This window comes from Sinocyclocheilus anshuiensis, unplaced genomic scaffold, assembly GCF_001515605.1.
Source record: "Sinocyclocheilus anshuiensis isolate Anshui unplaced genomic scaffold, SAMN03320099.WGS_v1.1 scaffold1599, whole genome shotgun sequence".
Classification (NCBI taxonomy): Eukaryota; Metazoa; Chordata; class Actinopteri; order Cypriniformes; family Cyprinidae; genus Sinocyclocheilus; species Sinocyclocheilus anshuiensis.
This window is the reverse complement of record NW_015549671.1, coordinates 407,406-413,097: the sequence shown is the minus strand read 5'-3', so window position 1 is coordinate 413,097 and position 5,692 is coordinate 407,406. Positions and strand designations below refer to the sequence as shown.

The 5,692-nt window shown below is 34.5% G+C and overlaps 1 long non-coding RNA gene across 1 annotated transcript in view; it reads right to left on the bottom strand.

The window, feature by feature from the left end:
- LOC107660322 (uncharacterized) overlaps positions 1-290 on the bottom strand; it is a 4,307-nt gene extending 4,017 nt beyond the window's left edge. The window contains exon 1 of the long non-coding RNA XR_001630996.1: positions 262-290. This is a non-coding gene — a long non-coding RNA (uncharacterized LOC107660322). The remainder of the gene's footprint in view (positions 1-261) is intronic.
- Positions 291-5,692: the final 5,402 nt, after the last annotated feature.

Here is a 5,692-nt window from a genome sequence, read left to right as displayed (position 1 = left end):
TATAATGGGTAAATTATTTTATCAGAGAGAGAATTTTAACAAACACACACACACACACTATTTTCACAGGCTTTTGGCTGCTATATTTTTTATTATTTTTTATTTTTGACACTCGTGAAGCTTTGAATCTTTTCCCGAAACAGTCAGAGGAAAGCCTCAGTGCTTCATGAGGCTTCATTTGCCCATCACTAGCACATGGACCAGGTTGTAACAGAGTCAATTCTCTTTTTCATTATAAAATCTTTCGGTACTAATAGTTACCTTTGATGATAAAATTTGTCGACGCCCGTTGTGTGTGTGTGTGTGTGTGTGTGTGTGTGTGTGTGTGTGTGTGGCGCGTCGTGTGTGTGTGTGTGTGTGTGTGTGCGCGCGCGTGCGTGTGTGTGAGAGAGAGAGAGAGAGAGAGAGAGAGAGGGGGGAGTCATATCACAGTGGAGTCAGCTGTCTTAACCATGGCTTGTTTACTGCAAACACATACCAGCTTCATCACTGTGTCTGTCAGGCGACTCTGTTCCCCTTTCGGGCTCTGTCTTTACATTTATTTTGAAAGCTGAAGCTCGCGATTATGGTAAGGGGCGTTACATTTCCGATGAGTGCTTGCGGTGTTCGGCCAATCACAATGCACTGGGTCAGCTGGCCAATCAGAGCAGACTGCGCTTGTCGGAAGGAGGGACTTTGTAGAAAACGAAGTGTTTGAGAGAGGCGGGGCATAGAGGACCTACAATAATGTACAGTATTTGAAAAATAATGTGTTTTTTGAACATTAAAGCATGTCAACATATTCTGTTACACCAAATACACAAAATAATGATCTTTAAAAAAGCATCATATGACCCCTTTAATGATAAAATTCGTCGACGCCCGTCTAACCTTCCGACGATTTGCAGAATTGTCAGGAATTGATCCTTTTAAGAGAAATTCTTGAAGCTGTATATAGAACGCCAAAGAATACATATCGCTAGACTGTCGTAAAAACGTTGGCGGTGACAGGAAGTGGAAGCAATTTCACGCATGCGCAGTACAAATCGTGTTTCCGGTACGGATCGAGTAGTGACACGCCGCCGTTTAAACTTTGATCCGAGTGGATAAACGGTCCGAGTGATGCGCTTCTAATGAGTTGTGCTCTTTCGCTCCGCCTTTGCCTCATAAACATTATATCGAAAATTTATCGACCTCTTGTTATGATTTATCGAGGAAATTGATATCGCACGATAATTATCGTTATCGATTTATCGCCCAGCCCTACTTATTATTATTATTATCTTAATATTTTCAGTGTTAGCTGCAAATTTTATTCAAGAGCAGTGTTAGTGGAGGTGAGTATCACTGTTACTGTTGCTTATTTAATGCTAGGGATTTGAACAAACTCTTAACCCTTTAGCACATAACCCCTCATGCACAATGGTAACTCAAACCTTGTTGAGGAGAGTAGGCTATGCTATTACTTCAAGTGATCCGACTTAAAGTCCGCGTGAACCGGAAGTTGCTGCCGACTTTATTTCAGTAAAGATTATGAAGACAAATTCAGCGGATTCAGCGGATTAACTTGCACGGATTAATTGTTCTCATCAAGACTAGCAATGTGCGCTAGTAAAGTACATTTTGATTTCATGCCGACTTTAAAGTGATATTTCACACTCATGTAGTCCCTACTTAAAATTTTAAAAGTGTATATATATATATATATATATATATATTAATTTTTTTATTTGTACTCACATATAAAACATTATTTAAATAAGTAAAATAATTAATATGACTGTTAATTACTGTAAATTTAACAGTAATGTTAAATAAATGCTTTACTTTAAACATTTTAAATTCATGCTTTAAAGATGTGTACTTATTTTGCTGTGTTGACTAACCTACTAAAGCACTTGTAAAGTACTTGATTATCATTTTAACTGTAGCATGTTATTCAATTTTACATTTAATATGAATATATTTTAAATGTACTAAATTGCAACTTCATTGTTACAAATGAGTATTACATTATTACAAATGTGTTACAAACATATTTAGATACATACACGTTTTAATAGAAATTACATTTAAGTATACTTTAGTTACCATAAATGCTTGTCAGAACACTTCAGAGACAATATAAGTAATTTTGAAATTACATATACATTATTATTATTATTTTATTTTTGTATTGAAAAACAACACTGTGCCCCCCCATTGAATTTCATTGTATGGACAAAAAGTCTGATGGATATTTTCATAAAACGAGTGAAAAAAGGCCAAAGCCACTGTAATTCTGCGCATAAAGAGCACTGAGGATGAAGAAAACAGTGAGAGGAATGACTTTTGCATAAACAGGTTAATTTAAGGAGAACTTCACAAGAACTGTTATGAGGTGAAAAACTAAAAATAACGATGGAAGATAAACTTGGCTTCCGTCAATGCTGAAGAAGTACGTTCATTAGCTAATTCGGCCCACCTCAATGTAAAAAGACACACAGAGATGATGCAATTCCCATTCGAAGTAAAGCATACTTGGACGTGTGCGTCGTGCTGACAACATTTACATTTAGTCATTTTGCAGACGCTTTTATCCAAAGCGACTTACAACTGGGGGATACATAAAGCGATTCTTCTTAAAGAGGCAAACAGACACAGGAAGTGCTTGTAATACCAAGTTTCTAGACATTGTTCAAATAAGTACAAGCTAGAACGAGAAGGAATAAGAGAGAATTTTTATTTATTTTTGTATGATTAAGTCAAGTAGCTTCGAAAGAGATGAGTTTTCAGCTGTCCTGCCTTGCCTTGCCTCTGTGATGGTACCACGAGGCGTCGCTCACTAGCGGATCTCAGACTTCTGGAGGGGATGTAGATTCGTACATCTAGTGTGTGACAAGTGTTTCCAGAAGATACACTATCAGCTCTCTACAGACCGAGCTCACAAAGACAGCTTTTTATCAATTAAAGCGTGTCCTCCAATGCAAAATGAATTGCTTGGTGTTCTGTTCACAATAAATGTATTGCATTCCAAAAAAAAAAAACCCTTGGCCTATCCACCTTTTTCCTACAACCCATTACCAAAGCCACTAGAAGGCAAGCCTGCAACCATTAGCCGAAAAAGCGTAAAGGCAAAAGCTAACGCTTCCGGTCTGGCAGTACGTGGGAAAGGAGACCAGTGGCTGTTTTTTTTTTTAATGGAAGTCAATGGAGGAGAGGCTTCACTACGCTGAATAAACAGCTTTTTAGAGGAAACGGCTTATCATTTAATGAATCGACAACCTATCTGCTAATCTTCAACATGTTTTACACTAAACAATCCTTTTGGATTTAACTATTTTTAGAGTTTACCATGAAAAAAATGCCGTTTTATAAGAGAAGTCACTGACTTTTTGCGACAGGTGGGATTCAGTTTACGGCACTTCCCATTCATTCCTATGATATTCATAAACGGCGACTGAGTGTCGTACAACTCTGACTGAAATTCAATGACATCAAGGCTATAATGTGATTGGTTATTAAGGGACACGTCGTGACTCGTGATCCAAGTAAGCCGTTACGCTTTCTCCAATAGTAAGTAATACAGACCCTGTCAATGTGATTAAATGTTCCCAGTTAGCAGATGATACGGCAATTTTTCTAAAAGACATAAAAGAATTAAAAGTGACACTTGAGTGTCTTCATGAATTCTATTTAGTATCAGGGTTAGCTACAAATATAAAAAAATGTGAATTGTTTGCTTTAAAAGAAAGACCCAGTAACTTGTCTGAATTTTGTGTCATTCCAATAAAAGATTATATTACTTATTTAGGAATTACGATATGCAAATATCAAAAAGAAAGAATAAATCTTAATTATACCCCAATAATGAACAAAATTCAAAAGAAATGTAATATTTGGTTGATGAGAGACCTTTCTTTAAACGGGAGAGTTTTATTATCACAATCTGAAGGTTTATCCAGACTAGTTTACACCGCAATGGCTATAGATATTCTAAAAAGTATCATTAATGAGATAAATAAATGTATATATAATTTTATTTGGAAAAATAAACATCATTATTTGAATAAAAAAATACTTTGTAATCCACTTAATCAAGGTGGGCTAAATGTACTTGATTTTGGAATATATAACACTATTTTTAAAATTAAGTGGATACAAAATTATATTATTGAATTGCAACTCAAAGAAAAGGATGTTTTATTTTTTTATGAGTATACTGTTGACTTCAAGATTTGGTATATTGTGAATTTACTCATTATATATGGAAAATTCTTTATTCACAAATGTAAATGGGCAGTGAAAAAACCTAATTTTACTCATTTCAGAATAGAAATAGGTCACTACTTGTATACGTTAAAAGAAACAAGAAATAACAAAGCAAAAAAAAAACTAAATGACTTTAAAGCCTTAAATCTATTCTTTGAATAATTTGTAATTATTTGTACTTGTTTACAGACGTGTTTTTTTTATTGCTTTTCTTATTTAGTGTTTATTTATTTATTTGAAGTATTTGTTTTCATTCAGTTTAAATGTTATTGCCCTTATATGTTCTTTGTTCTAAAAATTGCAATAATAAAAAAATAATAATACAGACCCTCTCATCTCCCAATAGTAAAATAATCTCTGCCATTACCACTGATTGTATAAAATCCCATGACGCTTTGCGCGAATTTTGGGTGTAACTTCCTTTAACCTGTAAACAATCAGTGAAAAGCTTGCTCTATGAACGTAATAATAAGTTTTTTTTTTAACTGGGTACAATGAGATGACATTATTCCATAACCATCGAACATTAAAATGACATTTAAAAGTGTAAACGCATAAACAAGGTACTCTCAACAGACCATGACACCAAAAGCGCGATTCTTTCCACAGCAATAACGAAGGGGTGAAATATCACTGTATTAATGTGTGTGTGTGTATATATATATATATATATATATATATATATCTGTATTATTTAACATACATTGCCTTAATAAAAAATTTTCATTAACTTCAGCATTGTGTGATACTATTTCAAAGTGATTTTCGTTTTTGACAGATAATAAATTGTATTTACCTGTGAAAACAAACAAACCTGAAAGAGACATGAGGATTTGAGGAGAAAAATGAGAGATTCTTCGTGCATTCCAGTTAATTATTAATTGGATCGTAAATTAAATCGGGAGAAATAGACCACAAATGTGCAGTATATGTTGTCCCTTTTCATACTATTACAGCGGAATGCAAAGGGAAAAAAGAAAATAATCAGGAGGATTTTTTTTTTTTACATGTCACGTTAAAATACCAAGGGTTTCGTTATTGTCATGAGGTCTCGGAAATAAAACATGAAGGAAAATCGACAGCTCATTCAGTCAAACAGACTGGTAAGCTTTATTTGTAGGGCAACTCTATGATTTGAAATGATTCCTTTCAGTCTTTTTGAATGGAAGTTCCTCAAACCGGAAGTGCCACCCATAGTACAAAACGCAGTAGGCTCGTCAAAAATAAGGTGGATAGTTTTAAATCAAAGTTCTAATCACGAAACTGTTAAAGTAACGGTGAGATTGAGAGAACTATTACAACATTATAAATATTTTTATAACACAACCTGCACGGACACACCTAGAAACTCTCATTAAAGGGGTCATATGATGCGATTTCAATTTTTCCCTTCTCTTTGGAGTGTTACAAGCTCTTGGTGCATAAAGAAGATCTGTAAAGTTGCAAAGACTAAAGTCTCAAA